The sequence below is a fragment of the Dermacentor albipictus genome, chromosome 5 (assembly GCF_038994185.2).
Source record: "Dermacentor albipictus isolate Rhodes 1998 colony chromosome 5, USDA_Dalb.pri_finalv2, whole genome shotgun sequence".
NCBI lineage: Eukaryota > Metazoa > Arthropoda > Arachnida > Ixodida > Ixodidae > Dermacentor > Dermacentor albipictus.
Genome location: NC_091825.1, coordinates 171,034,015 through 171,050,333, shown reverse-complemented (window position 1 = coordinate 171,050,333; position 16,319 = coordinate 171,034,015). Strand labels below are relative to the sequence as shown.

Here is a 16,319-nt window from a genome sequence, read left to right as displayed (position 1 = left end):
CTACTGCCTACTATTGTCTTGCCGCAACTAACCCGGCAGCAACGACAACCACAATTACCAGCTCTGTTTCTGACACTAACAAAAGCCTGGCAAAACTCAGAAGAAGAAAGTCCCGCACTCACCAAACCTCGCAGCCAAGATTTCAGCGCAGTCGTTCCGCTGCAGGCAACCAGTCATCACACAGGGCTCGTTGCACTGCTCCCGGATGGTCGTTGTGCTGCTCAGCATACAGTCAACCGCATTTCTTCGCTGCTGGCCTCCGTTGTCGCGATCTCACCGCTGGCAACCAGATGTTTGAACCGCACCGATGGCACCGGCTGTTGGAACCTCAGTGCTGACGCCCGTTATTGCAACTGGGTCGCAAGCCCCAAGGGTAGCGTAGGCCTGGCGGCCTGGGGCACACTGGAAGCATCCGAAGGTCCCAGCAAAGCATGAGGCGACTGCTAACAGAACAACTTGTTTATTCTAGCATCGCAAAGAGCGGGCGGTCCGGTCGACCGAAGTAGAGAGACGGGAGAGCACGTTACTCAACAGCAGAAATCGGAGCCTTTTTTTTGGCGTCCGGGGGGCAGCTGCTCTTATACTCTCGGAGTTGAGAGCAAGAGGGAAGGTCATGGGACGACACCACGTGACAGCGGCGACGGACGGACTGATAGACACGTTGGGACAAGGAGGTGACGCATCAGCCGGGCCGGCGCCGGACAGACCTCCTCGCTTCACACTGGGGGAGCTCCTCTCCCCGGCTGCCGCGCTTTGACAAGCGTGGGCACACACACACACACGCACACACAAAGACACGTGGCACTGAACATGCCGGGACGCGCTCGGCGGGGCGCGCTCGCGGCCGCTCCGAACGGGCCAAAATGTCCGCCGCTTGGAACGAAGCTCCGGCGTACGTTGCATCCGCGCTGGCTTTACCGCGCGTCGTAGGCGAAACGTAACAGGGTACGTGAGACAATGTATTGCTTCCAAGAATGCATTAACTGATTTTATTTGGACAATTGAGTCAGGCAAAGAGTTCCACTGCTGAATTGCCCTGGGAAAAAAACTATACCTGAAGCAGTCATTGTGCACTGTGGGAGGAGGTATATACATACTGTGTCTGTGCCGTGATGTTTCCTGTGTCTTGATTTGGAAGTACTTGTCGTATCTTATTTTGACATGGTTATGAATTACTAAGAACAGAAATTTAAGCCTTTCATAATTCGTGCGTTTTTGCAGAGGTGGAAGCTTTGCAAGTTTGCATGATTCAGTCGGAGAGTGAAAACGGCGGTATTTATTAACGCGATAGCGTTAAGGAGCTCGTGTCGCAGAAAAGCCGGTGTCGTCGGCGTCGGGTGTCGGCGTCGGCGGCGTTGACCGTGAGCGATAAATCATGGCAGGCGCTTCATAAATAAAAAGCAACTTCCAAGATTGGCCCGGTGGGAATCGAACCCAGGTCTCCGGAGTGTGAGACGGAGACGCTACCACTCAGCCACGAGTTCGATGCTTCCAAGCGGTGCAAACGCGCCTCTAGTGAATGCGGTGTTGCCTTCGAAACGAGCCGTGGAAAGTTATACTGCGGTGTATATCGGTAATTATGAACATGTAACGTACAGAAGTCACAATTACACGAGTTGCGAAGTGCGTTTCCGCTGCATTTCTTCTGCGCTTTCCGCACACGCAGAGCCATCTTGCGGCAAACACAGAAGACCCCCTCCTCTCAATGTACGGCGCTGCCCCGACAGGAGGCGCGCCGCGCGCGCATTGGGACCGCTGCCAGGCGCGTCGCGGGACTCCCTCTCCCCTGACGACGCTTCGCCGTGCTTCCGGTTTAGATTACTATCTATCTCTCTGCCCGTGCCGATCACGACGTTTGGCTGGCGTAGATCGTTTCCCCTCCGAGACACCGAGTTCTTTGGTTCGTTTCGTTCGCTCAGGCGCACGTTTCGTTGCCGCGCCCAACGCTGCGTTGCTCGACGCTCACCGCGTGATAGGTGGGCGCTAAGTCCGATGCGGGGCGCATCGTAAGTGATTGCTGTGCCGTAGCGCATTGTCTTATACCCCTTGGCGGGTCGACGGGAACGCTGTCGCGTCCCACTCTTGAAGGCGAAGCTTAAGCGTCCTCCAATTTTTAAATATAAACCTAGAAGTAGGGCGCTGGAACTTATCTAGTTTTAGACAGTTACTTTGGGTGTATGGATCCCATACTATTTTTGCGTACTCAATTATAGGCCTTAGCAAAGTTTTGTAACCTATAATTTTAATTTCAGGGAGGCACAGTGCAGGTTACGTCTCAGTCCCCACAATACTTTGTTAGCTTTTGCACAAAGCTCATTTACATGAAGATTCCAACGCAAGTCGGGTGTAAATATAAGACCTAGGTATTTATGTTGTTTAACTCGAGCAAGCTCATAACCGTTGATACTGTATGGGAAATTTAAGATATTCTTTTTTCTAGAGATAGACATAAAAACTGATTTAGTTGGGTTAAGCTGCATTTGCCACCGATCACACCAGTTCTTAATTTTCTGTAAGTTAAGATTAAGGTCAGCCTGATCACCTGGTGACTCCATTCTCTTGTACAATATGCAGTCGTCGGCAAACATTCTTATTTGGGTAGTGATGTCATTTGGCAGATCATTTACAAAAACTAAGAATAAGAGGGGTCCTAAGACACTACCCTGGGGTACCCCAGATACCACGGGAGATAAACTAGATTGCTGATGTCCCAATTGAACATATTGTTCTCTATGTTCAAGGTAGGAAGTGAACCACCGCGTAATGCAAGAATTCTTGAAAGTAACACTAATTTTAAGTAAAAGCTTTTTGTGGGACACCTTGTCAAAGGCCTTTGCAAAGTCTAGGAATATTATATCAGTTTGGCCGCGGGCATTAATTGTGCTAGAAAGGTCATGCACAAGGTCAATAAGCTGAGCGACGGTGGACAAACCTTTGCGAAAGCCATGTTGACCTGGAAAAATTAATTTATGTTCATCTAAATAGGTGAGCAGATGCTTTGACACAATGTGTTCTAGCATGTTAGAGCAGGTGCTCGGGAGCGATATCGGTCGGTAGTTGCTAGTGCCAGAGGTTGGCCCACCTTTATGTATGGGCATAATTTTTGCGCGCTTCCAGGCAGTGGGAAACGAGCCACTAGAAATGGATGATTAAAAATTAGTGTTAAAAACTTGGATGTCCATTCGGCATATCTATAAAGGAATTCATTGGGGATTTCGTCAGGACCGGGACTTTTTTTATATTAACGTGAAGTAAGAGATTCAAAACGCCCTCTTCTGTAATCTTGATATTCTGAATAGGAAGTCTGTCTGCATAATCATTGATGGTAGGCAAAATACCGTCATCGATGGTAAAAACTGAGGAAAAGAAGGAGTTAAATGCCTCCGCTTGATCCTGGCTACTCTTGTCTGTGTGCATGCTACACGACTTAGCCGTTGGATTCAAGTACCTCCAAAACTTATCTGGGGCTTCTTTGAGAAATCGTTTCAGTGTTCAGTTATAAAAGTTATCTTTAGACGCCTTCAGGTTATGCCGGAGCTTTTTACCTAAAAGATGAATGTGATGTTTCTGTTCGATACTAGGACGGAGGGTGCAAGCCTTTCGCATACGTTTAAGTTTTCTTTTTCTGTGTATTATTTCCCGAGTTACCCAGGGGTTTCTTTTTCCTACACGCTTAGAACATTCAGGAATGAAATGTTGTATGCAAAATGTAGTCATATCATGGAAAAATTTCCATAGTTCTTCAGTACTACCAGATGATCTGCACAACTCCAAAAAATAATAATATGACTGCTCCAGATGTTCCAGTATTGCCAGGTCATTGGCGGCTTTGAAGTTTGGGATCAGGAGTTTCTCGTTCTCGCACATGATATTAGCACACACATGTAGTGACATAATAACCATTTTATGATTTTTGAATATATATCTTTATTTCCAATAGATTGGGGGAGACAGGGAAGAAAAGCTGCCAGCTTGAAAAAACACCCTGCCCCCTATGACCACAAGACATGGGCAGCGCGGAGCTGCCGCGTGTTTTTAACAAAAAACATCAGAGAGACCTTCAACAATTTCCCACATGTTAACAAATGGGAGCAACCAACCAGATAAGAATATTAAATCAAGGATTGAGGAAGCAGTTGGACCCACGCGCCTACAAGCTGAGATAACCTGAGTCAAATCATAACAGAAAGCGATCACAAGTAGTTGTTCACAATTAGGGACGTCATTTACCTCTGCACAAAGGGTCGACCAATTAATTCCAGGAAGGTTGAAGTCTCCTAATAAAATAATATTGTCTTCATGATTTAGGTGTGCGTCTATAAAGCTTCTCAGTTTAATGAGCACATTCACTGGAGAGTTTGGTGGTCTGTATATAGCACCAATGAATGCGGTACGATTATTAAGTTTAGTTTTAATCCAAAGAGCTTTGACATCAGTGACATGCGGGAGAACACTGAACAATATAGATTCTTTAATTAGCAAGGCAATTCCTCCTCCTCTCGTTTCGCGGTCTCTTCTCACGATTTTGTATCCTGGAGGCGTGACCTCGGCATCTAGTATGTCTTTTTTAAGCCATGTTTCCGTAATTGCCAGAATATCGGGTTCATGTTCCAGTACTAGAGCCTGAATGTCCGTTATTTTATTTAAAATGCTTCTTACATTTATGTTTATTACCTTGAATTGTTCAGAAGCACTGCGACGTCGTCAATCGTTGTTACCGTGCTTGTCGTCTCTTTCGGAAGGTGCCTTACATATGTACCTCAAATTTGTAGCCTCATTCCAACCATACACCACATCATGTATTTTCATCTTGTCAAGCATAAGTTTCACCTTGATCCCCCTTTTCCTCTCCTCAGAACTAGAGTTCCATAGCCATGTGCGGATCTCGACAATTCGTTTAGAAAAGTCTTCGTTAATGCTGATGTCCTTGCCCCGGAGCATAAAGCAGTTTCGCAGGCTTTTGGTTTTATCACGGAAATCTGAGAGTCTCAAAATGATTGCCCGATCTTTACCATCCTGTCGCTTTCCTAAGCGATGAATCCGTTCGACTGAATCAATTTTTAGCTTTAGGACTGCATGAAAAACATCAACATTGAACTTTTTACGTAATGCCTCTTCGGTTTCATTCACATCTTCCCTTATCCCTCTGATAATGAGATTATTTCTCCGCGAACGATTTTCAAGGTCGTCAATTCGTTTGACGAGAGCATTACTGTCAGGATTTGATTTAAGGTCCAAGTAGCCACTTGTTTTACCAAGAGTTGTCATTGCAGCTTTAGTTTCATTGGCAAACTTCTCAAGGTTAGCAAGCCTGGTTTGGGGCTTCTCCCAAGATGTCTAATCTTTCCTCTATTTTCGAAAGCCTGCCCTCTACTCAAGCACCAAAAGACGCTTGATTTTTTTCAATATCAGTTACTTTTTGCAAGTCTGTCCTCTGTGTCTTAATCATCTCGTTAAACATTTCTTCAGTGATAGGACCGAGATTTTCTTCAACATCTCCCGAGCGGGCCATTACCAAACGAGCAATGGGAAAACACTCAGACATACAACATAAGAGAGTATGTGGACACGGTGTTACGAACTTCCTAACCGGTGCCACCAGTGTTACGACATCCAACCGGTGCCACCAGTATTACGAACTTGCACCGCTGCACCACGATTACGGCTTTGTGGTCCCGTAGCGCTCGTCACCCGTTTCGTGACAGAGCGTTGGTAGCGAAGACTCCGAGCCTGGCGTCGATGAGAATAACAAAAGGGACTTTATACATTATATACAGGTTATCATACAGGACATGAACGGATCGGCACTGGGGCCGAGAGCTCACACAAACGCGACTGTTCTCGCACGACGGCGTCCGGCGAAAACGCGTGACACATCTCACCCCAGTCGGGAACGACCCTCTCTCCAGGTGGGGTCGGCGGATCCTGTTTTCGAGCGGCGTGTCGCTGCTTTTATAATCCCCGAGGCCCATTGTCACTCAAACGGCCCAATACAAAGTCAGCACACGACGGTCGTCCGAGGGGTCCAACCAGCGACCGCGCTGGCCACTCGGTTCAAAGTTCGCGCGCGCGGTGACCTCCCGGCAAGGGAGGTGCGGCGCCGGGCCGTCGGGCACACGCGGACACGTCAAAACACGCTGCTCCGCCGAGGCTTCTCCCGCACGAAGGCGCAGCATCTTGACTTGTGAAGGGAGAATTATGGCGCTCGCAGGATAGATTCTGCATCTTGCAGATTCGGGATCCGGGCTTGTTGTAATGGCACAACAACGGCAACACGACTAAGCATAGAAAATCACTGCGAAAGCCATATTTTCGATCATCAACCTGCACAAGGAGCGGGAAAGTCGGTGTCATTGCCGCGGCAGTGTTGCCGTGTCCACTGGCGTTTGCTGAAACGGGCGTCCCTTTTAAAGCCAGAAAGGCAGCAGGTCCGAGATAGTCAGGTGACGTCACGGTGCGTGTCGATGATGCGCTGTAGCCATAGTCCACGTGTGGCAGCCGCGATGTGACGGGATCACCAAAGGGTGCGCCTAAGATGCAATCCAGCAAGGTCAAAGGCGATGCAAGCCGGCAGCGTCCATCCACCGTGAAAGTTGCAGCAGCGCTGATCCAAAAGCACCCAGCCGGAGCCTGCACAAGGAGCGGGAAAGTCGGTGACATTGCCACGGCAGTGTTGCCGTGCCGCACCGCAGGTTTCATATCTACACCAGGTACCCAGCTTACATCAATTGTATCCCGATGAGCCACTTCTCCAGCATTTTTGTCCGCCATTTGATTGCCTGCGATTCCAGAGTGGCCTGGCGCCCAGCATACAACAAGAGCAAGGTTTTGTTTATGCGCTACCTGGATCTGTTTAAGGAGCTGCTTAAAACAGGGTTTCGGCCTGCTTTGTCACAGGACAGGGCTGTGACAACGCTTAAGGAATTTGTGTATATTATAGACTTTTCTATCTTGTTTTGTACTATATACTCAATAGTGATCAGAATACCGTACGCTTCCGCTGTAAAAATGCTGCTATATTTATGCAAGGTTTTAGTGTTGGAGAAGTTTGGGCCATGGGCTGCACATGATACCGAATTTGCAGACTGTGAAGCAGCAGTGAAAAATGCAGTAGATCTGTACTTGTCTACAAGAGCCATGAAATGTTGCATGATGAGGGCACTTGGACAACTCTTTTTCTTAAGCTCTCTAAAGGACAAGTCACAAGTGACAGGACATTGCTCCCAAGGTGGGATGGGTTCAGCATAGTCAGTTTCCTGCAGATCTGTGAAATCTACTCCGAGTTTTTCTGCAACAGAATTTGCTGCTAACGGGAACGGCGGGGCGTGTGAAGGCCTGTTTGAATACAACTGATTTCTGGACAGATCACTCATGAGTGCTTTGCATTAGGGTGCCTCGATGTGCGCCCGCTCTCCGCAGAGGGTGGCGCCACTCTTTGAAGGGGTCGTCGCCGCCAAAACCAGTTTTCGGGAGGCGCCGCCGCCATTTTCTTGCAATCCGTTCCCGCCGGCACGCCGATTCGCTCCCTACACGGAAAGCGGCATTCTTCACGCAGTCTCTTTGCAGAATGCCTGGCTGCTGCGTTCCCCAGTGCACTAACAGCGCTAAGAATGGCTGGAGAATGTTTTCATTTCCTAGAGACCAAAAAAGACGACTTCTGTGGACTGTGAAAATCAAGCGGGACAAGTGGCAGCCGACGAACTACTCGTGTATCTGCAGTGTAAGTACCCAATTTCTCAGCAACGCCAAATCTATGTTTAGGCTTACGTACAGCTTGTCTGTGCAACTGTTTCTAAAAACCAGACGTACGATTTTATGTGTTCATGTTAGAGCCGTCATCATGCTTTTGCGGCCTTCTGATATTTGATCGCTGCAAACGGACGTAGCCTCTTAGAGCTGGGGGCCGACATGAAACCCCAGTCACATTTGCAGCTCTATTTATTTCGCTTGGCATCACGAAATAAGGCACAGCCTTATAAAAATGTAAACGATCTTTCTCAGCCACGCATCACGCTTGCTTCACCAAAAGCCCTCGCTACCCATATTTGACAGGCGCATATAGCAGTGTGGAGGGCGAATCCCGGAGCGCAAAAGAGCATGCGACGCGTTATGCTCGCGCTTACTCCGTGTTGCTTCAAATAAAGGTCTTTTATACTTTTTCTTGTGTGCGAAAATTATGCTATTCATGACATTTATTCCAGCTTTATATCATAAGTCACGGAAGTAGCGCATGGAGGTGAAAAAATTTGTGAATGACGCCTTATTTTGTGCATGTGTGCAGATGTGAGCCCATATGTGTGCCGGTGTCAGTTCGTTCGCTTTCCTTCTTTTAATGTCATTTAATCTTATTTCTCGGGTGAATAAGGCACCTATATTAACAACACTTTTTCGTGCAGGCTCACTTTGAAGAATCCTGTTTTGAACAAAACCGAGCAGATGGATGGAAGAACCTGAAACCAAATGCTGTACCAACGGTTTTCCCATTCAGAGGTAGGTATTTCCCGTTTGATTCACCGCCTCATTCTTTGAAAGTGCATACATTCGTTACCGAAAGAGTGGTGGTCGCTCGGAAACATTTCAGCAGTATTTGAGCCGCTGGCCCGACATGCGTCACTTATTTTGATTTTAACAGGTTATGTATGTATGTATGATTGTACGTTTGTATGTACGTATGTGCGCGTGTGTGTATCAATGCTGCTTGTGCCGCTCTTATCGAGAAGCATTTCTACCTAATCAGTTGTACTGTCGATCGGTTCGTGCAACAACCTTAATCTCAACGCACCCACTTGACACATTTCCTCTTGAAAAAGGGAATTAGTCGCGTTGGCTAATTAATTTGTAATTAACCAAGTCGACATTGTAATTATTACAGGGAGCGGATACCTAGTCAGGTACTTATGTATACCTATTTGCCCTCCTACCCTTAGGTTTTCTTTGTGGAAAACTGAAAACTCAATAAAGATTGCCGAGACGCTGGCCATGCCTTGTTTCCGCATTGTCTTGATTTTCCATATTCCTTGATACCGCGTTTTCCCTCATCTTAGTGCTTAGTTTGATAATCGGTTTGTGTACCTTTCTGCTTCCAGTTGTTCTAAGGAAGCGAAAGCCACCTAGAGACAGAACGCAGCCTGTGCCCATATCCACCAATGAAGAGGTAATCAACCCCGCTGAAGTACCTCACGCCGGATCAGAGGCAGGGGAAATGCTCCCCGAGTCAACTCACACGGTATCGCAAGAGGCGTCATCGAACAACTTCCAAGTCAACAACCCAGGTGACGAAGCTTTGAACGTCAGAATTCCAAGCTCGACAGATGAAACTCCCACAGCTAGTGAGGCGCAAAGGAATTGTGCTGAGTTGAAAAAGCAGTTGGCAGACATGGAAAGAAAATACGCCACTCTTCAAGAACATCACACAATTGCTAAGAACGCAATCCAAAACCTCAAAAAGCAAGTGCAAAAGCTTGAAAGTAAGGCGCATAATTTCGCAAGAAATACGCGGTTCTTGAATTCAGATCAGATTCCCGCTCTTTCTAAAAATAGCACCCAGGGTCACACATGGTCTGCGGAGACAGTTAAACAAGGTTTGCAAATTAAGTTTGCTTGCGGAACGACCGGCTATGAGACACTGAGGAAGTTGGGTTATCCTCTTCCGTCCAGCAGGACGTTGGCGCGGAGGATCCAGGGACTGAGGTTCCTTCCAGGAATTCTTCAAGAAGTTTTTGACGTCATGAAGTGCAAGGCAGAGACTATGGAAAACGTGGAAAAAGACTGCGTGCTGTTTCTAGACGAGATGGAAATAGCTACAGCGTTTGAATTGGATAGAAGTGAAGACATTCTCCTTGGAGGTACAACACTTCCTTCAAAGCCAGAGGAGCCCGCCAATCACGCGTTGGTGTTCATGTTGGGCGGAATTAATCAGCGGTGGAAGCAAGTCATCGGATATGAATTCACTGGCCGACACGTGGAAGGTGCCCTGCTCAAAGACTATGTTCTCGACATCACCCGGCGCTGTAGCCAGATTTCCCTAAGAGTCCGTGCAGTGACATGTGACATGGGATCAGCAAATCGAGCAATGTGGCGAGAATTCGGGTTTTCGAGCCATAGAAATTCCACCACAGTGTGCTCGATACCACACCCATGTTTGGACGGTAAAGAGCTTTTTTTCACTGCCGATGCAGCACACGTGTTGAAGAACCTACGAGGGCAACTTTTAAGCTCCAAAGTTTTCACACTGAGCGCTGCCACCGTGCTCGACAACAACCTTCCGTCACCGAACGTGAAACTGGAGCACGTCCAGGCAGTGGTGGACTACGACGCAGAAAGGGAACTTAAAGTAGCCCCTGCCCTATCGGAGGTTCATGTGAGCAGCGGCCACTTCACAAAAATGAAGGTTAGTGTAGCTCTCCAATTCTTCAGAGAAGCTGCACCGGCCATCCGATTTTTGGTAAAAGAAGGGCTGCTTGACCCATCTGGGGAAACGACAGCATGGTTCATGGATCTGGTGTCAAAGTGGTATTCCTTGATGTCGTCACGCCATCCCACTTTAGCTTTAAGCAACCGGAATATGGACAAATATTATGCCGCTCTGAAAACCTTGCGCCTTGCAGCAGAAACAATTCAAGGGATGAATATGGGCGCCACATCTCAATGGAAACCATCCCAAGCTGGGCTCCTCATTTCCACGACAGTCGTCCTTCGCCTCCAAGAAGTTTTCCTGGGCAATGAACGCTACGAATTTTTCCTAGCGAGCAGGCTACTTCAAGACTGCCTCGAAAATCTTTTTTCTGTAGTACGCCTAAAGAAGCCAGTGCCAACGGCATATGACTTAAAATGTGCTCTGAGGCTTGTGAGCGTGAGCCAGTTTCTACACACACCGCGAACAACAAACTATGAGCTTGATGATCGAGAGTACCTCGTCGACCTCCTTTCTCAAGCAAAGAAGCAGTGCTCAGAAAATTTGTCCGAAGAAATAGACGACTCTGAGATTTTGTTCATTGAGGAGCTGACGTCAACGGAATGTTGTATTTTATACTACCTTGGTGGCTTCATCCTGAAAAGCATCGTAAAGAACGTATCCTGTTCCCAATGCAAGGATGCCCTCCTTGGAGCAGCAAGCAATGAATATGCCTCTTTGACAGTTCTCAAGGAGTATGTAAGGGATGGACGGAACTTGATCTATCCGAGCAGTGAAGTGATCCGCACTCTAAAGAACTACGAGGAGCACTTCACGGGCGTTATCGCGTGGTGCACAAACAATATACACACTATGAAGTCCCCGCTGAAATCGCTTACGGAATACCTTGCGAAGGTAGACCGGCCATGCCTGAACACATGCGCAGACCACAGGGAAGCAATATCTAAAATGCTGATAGCCACCTACACAAGACTGCGGCTACGTATCCATTTACGTCAGTACCCAGCCACACGTGCCGGAGGTCACGGAAGCAAAACTTGTGCTGGTGTTAGTTTAACTTAAAGACGCTGTATTAAGTATGAACTTTTCGTATACATGCACATAAGCATGAGAAAAAGTTAAGTGTAGTAATCATAAGCAGCATTACAACTGCAGTGAAGTGTTTTCGTTATCATTTTAAACATCACGTATTTGTGGATCAAGGTATTAAATCATTGTTTTTCCTTGCGCCTAAGCCTTCATGTTTTAATTGCATGGTCTACGCATGACAGTTTGCAGCCAGGTAATCCTATGTCACCACGGCGAAGAATATTACTAGTGGACGTAAACATGCCGTGCATCCGTAGTTGAATATGCAGCAGTTCCCTTCCTTCGCGTACTTCGCCTACCTACCGCTCTGTCCATATGTCAGCGCAACGACAGCAAGTGCACGACGGCGAGAAGTTGCCCGCCGTGCTCATCTAACGTTAAAAAAAAAGATATCCGATATACCTTCACTAATCGTCTCGAAATAGCGAATGCGTCACCAAATCTTTACTCCTAGTTTTCATCTACCCTAGAAAAGGTATAATTATCAAAGATAAAGGCCCATACAAGCCCCCACTGCCAGCGGGGCCAGCACATTCACGGCGCGTCACGCAGCCAACGCGCGCACCGCGACCAGCGTATGCAAGAAAATGGCGGCCGCGCTAGCAGACGACGTGGTTGTCCTCACCCTAAACGGAGCGCGGGCGTGCATCGAGGCACCCTACTTTGCATGGATGTTGTTTTAGTGACATGGTTATTATTGCATAGGTGACTCCCAGATATTTACGTTGATAATCCAGCGGCCAATGATCCGATTCTGCATATAAACTTTGGACGGGGCTCGTACGAAAGGCACCAAGTGCTAGGCGGATACCTAAGTGATAGACAGGATCGAGTAGCTTAAGTGTTGTCCTTGAAGCCTACTGGTAAACAATACATCCATAATCTATGCGTGACAACACAAGGCTTTTAAAAAGCGATAGGAGGCAATACCTATATGTTCCCCGCGACTGATGAGATAAAATCTTTAAAAGGTTCATGGTTTTAAGACATTTCAGCTTCAACTGTTATATATGGCGCATGAAGGTTAGCTTGGTATCGAAGATTACACCCAGAAATGTTTGTTCCTTTCTAATAACCAGGCTTCTCCCATTCATCGTAATGCAAGGGTCAGGACATACTCTCCGTCGGGAAAACAGCACACAGGTAGTCTTTTCTGCACTGAATTTAAACCAGTTTTCGTCTGCCCATTTGGCTAGCCGATCAACTGTTAACTGTATCTGGCGTTCGCATATGGACAGATTGCAAGATTTAAAGCTGACTTGGATGTCATCCACATACACAGGATAAGACACCATGGATGGTATAGCAGAGCGGAGAGAGTTCATTTTAATTAGGAAAAGTGTGCCACTGAGCACTCCTCCCGGTGGTACGCCGTTTTTGTTGAACAAAAGTGCGCGAAAGTACACTGCCAATTCAAACGCGGAACTTCCTTTCAGATAGGTAATTTTGCAAAACGTTCAGCATACTACCACAATTTCCATAGGATGACAGGTCTTGCAGAATACCGTAACGCCAGGCAGTATCATATGCCTTCTTAATATCAAAGAATACGGATAGACAGTATTGGCTGTGTACAAATGCATCACGTATATATCACTCAAGGAGAACAAGATTATCAGTTGTAGACCTTGCTCTTCGGAAGCCAGATTGGCGAGGGTCGAATATACGTTATATTCGAAAAAGAACGCAAGGCGACGGTTAATAATTTTTTTCAAATACTTTAAGTAAGCAGCTAGTGAGTGCAATTGGTCTGTTAACTATAAGAAAGGGTGCTTCTTGAAAGATTGCTTCTTTGCAAGATGAAGGAATATGACCAGTTGAAAAAATCTTATTGTAAAGACCTAAGATGCAGTTTAGGGTCTCATAAGGCAGATTCTTGATTATTTCATATGTTATTGTGTCAGAACGGGGAGCCGAGCTACCACAGGAGCCTAGGGCAAGCTTGAGTTCATGGAACGTTAATGGTCTATTGTACCCTTCTGATTACTTTTTTGAACGCAGAGGAATATTTTCAGCTATTCTTTTATGCTTTAAAAAAATTTCGGAATAATTTTCCGAACTTGACACTCTCTCAAAGTGCTCGCCAAGTGTGTTTGCTTGGTCTTCTATTGACTCACCAGAGCCATTGACGAGAGGAAAAGGATTTGGACGTTGTCCTTTTAGTTTAAGTACCCTGTTGTATACTTTGCTAACATCCATGCAAGAGTTTATTGAGGATATGTAGCGTGTCCAGCTTTCTCTTTTGGATATTCGGCGGATACGGCGTCCATTTGCTTTGCACCGCTTAAATTCTATAAGATTTTCTGTGGTTGGGTAGAGTGAAAATGTACTCCATGCTTTGTTCTGGCGTTTCTTTGCAGTTTCGCAGTCTTTGTTCCACCACGGCTTTGGATTGACTTTATCTGTACAGGACTGAGGTATGCAGTTTTTAGCAGAACAGAGGATATGTTCAGTGATGTAGCTGGCCAGTTCCTCTACACGTAGGTGGTCCACATCTTCCAGGCACAGTTTACATATGCTTCTGAATTTCGACCAGTCTGCACTATGAAGTTTCCACTTTTTGGAGTAAGCTGGTCCATCGCGCCACTTTGTTGTTTCTAGGAGTGTTGGGAAATGATCGCTCCCATATGGATTACTGATAACTCTACATTCCAGGTATGGAATAAGTGATGCTGACCCTATGGCTAAGTCTAAACATGAATTCGTGTTGTGTGTAGGACTATAAAAAGTTGGCTCTGTCTTGTTAAACAGATAGGCTCCAGAATAAAGAAGGAAGTTTTCGATTGCCCGTCCTCTCGCATCTCATCTTGAGTCACCCCAGAATGTGCTGTGAGCATTGAAGACTCCGATTACTATGTAGAGTTCGGGAAGCTGGTCAATCAGCTTTTGAAATTGTGCAATGTCAAACCGCTCATCAGGCGATAAATATATAGAGCAAATAGTTGTAAGTTGGTTGAACAATATAGCCCGAACAGACACAGCTTCAAATGAACTTTGGAGTGATACATGCTGGCATGCTACTGACTTTTGGGCTATGACTGCCACACCACCTGAAGAAGAATTGCCATTATTTCTATCTTTACGGAAAATGATGTACTGTTTTAAGAAGTTCTGGTGTGTAGACTTTAAATGTGTTTCTTGAACACAGAACAGTCGTGGCTGATATTCCTCTAGAATATCTTTGACGTCATCTAGATTGCGAAATAGGCCCCTGGCATTCTACTGAATTATTTGTGTAGCCATATTGAGGAAGATTTTTGTTGTCTGTGTTCAAGAGCACGTGGTAAAGATGGATATGTATACAAGGGCGGTAACCGTTTAGGTTACCGGTCCCTTTCTTTGAGCAGTTACAGGAATTTTCTCTCTCCTAGCGCGCTCCTGAGAGCGCCGATCTTTCGGCGTCGATGACGCCGGGGATTTTTGTTCGACCTCCATAACCTTCTCTGAGGTGCTGGAGGATCGTGAACTAGGCGTTGAAACTCGCGTCCCAGGCCGTGGAGTTCGGATTAGCTTTGGGATCTGTGGCACTGGAGTCGGCACGTCTACTTTCGATGTTGATGGAGCAGCACTTGCTGTAGCCACCAGGGGGGCAGGTGGAGTGATTACCGGGCCACTATCAGTGACCGCGGTAGACTCCCGAGGGATTTGTGACGCTGCCCCCCGTCGCGCCACCTCGGAAAAGCTTGTTTGATTTAAGTATGACAGATGTTTCCTTGCTTCGTGAAATGTTATATAATCTTTGAACTTTAATGTAATGATTTCGTTTTCTTTCATCCATTTAGGGCACGTACTAGAGTAGGCTGGATGGCTTCCATCACAGTTCACGCAATGTGGAGATGAGTCGCAAGTGTCTGATGAATGATCGTTCGAGCTGCATTTTGCGCAAGTCTGCCGTCCTCGGCATCTCTGGGATCCATGCCCATACCTCTGGCACTTAAAGCAGCGTCGAGGATTTGGAATGTACGGCCTAACACGGTACTTTGATATAGCCTGCATCCAATGTACTAGGCAACACACTGGTACCAAAGGTTAGTACAATGTGCTTTGTTCGAAGTTGTTCGTTATTCCTGCGCATTAGAATTCGTTCTAGCTTGATGACATTTCGGTCCTGAAAACCTTCAAGCAGCTCTTCATTACTAAGGCCCATGAAGTCGTCTTCAGAGATTACTCCACGGCTCGTGTTCATGGTTCGATGTGCGGACACAGTGACCGCTACATCTCTTATGCATTTCAAGTCATTCATTTTCTCATACTGGGTTTTATCTTTCAATTCAAGGAGCAGATCTACATTTGACATTTTTGTAGCTTTGTAGGCAGGTCCTATCGTGTTGCGAAGACATTTCGCCACCAAGAAGGGGGAGAATTTACGTACGCTCGTGTTGCTTTCACTATGGATTACATGGTACTTAGGGAAATTTTCTTCATTGTTTTTCAAAAAGAATTGAAAGGTTGCATCGGTGCGCCCTCTTTTTAGAGGGCGATCAAGGAAAAGTGGTTTACTAAAGAAGGTCCTCCCCCCATCTGCTGCCTGAGTGCTTCGTGTGGCCGACGGCGGCGTGCTGGTTGTTCTTGGAATGTGTACTGCGCGTTTAATTATAGCTGGATGCCCTACTTTTGTTCTCTTAGCTGTGATCGACAACTTCCCTCGCTACGTTATCGTTGGATTGGATTTTTATCCACTCATTCTGCTCTCATCGACTATGCGACCGGAGTTCTTCAGTTGGAACTGCCTCAACTCGCCGATGCTCCGAGCATCGCCCCACCGCACTTGTGCTCGCTTCACGATATGCGTCTGTCACCCGAGGCAGTTACTTAC

The 16,319-nt window shown here is 46.7% G+C and overlaps 1 long non-coding RNA gene across 1 annotated transcript in view; it reads right to left on the bottom strand.

Moving 5' to 3' along the window:
* Positions 1-6,291: 6,291 nt before the first annotated feature.
* Positions 6,292-16,319, bottom strand: part of LOC135916661 (uncharacterized) — a 62,269-nt gene continuing 52,241 nt past the window's right edge. The window contains exon 3 of the long non-coding RNA XR_011514974.1: positions 6,292-6,630. This is a non-coding gene — a long non-coding RNA (uncharacterized lncRNA). The remainder of the gene's footprint in view (positions 6,631-16,319) is intronic.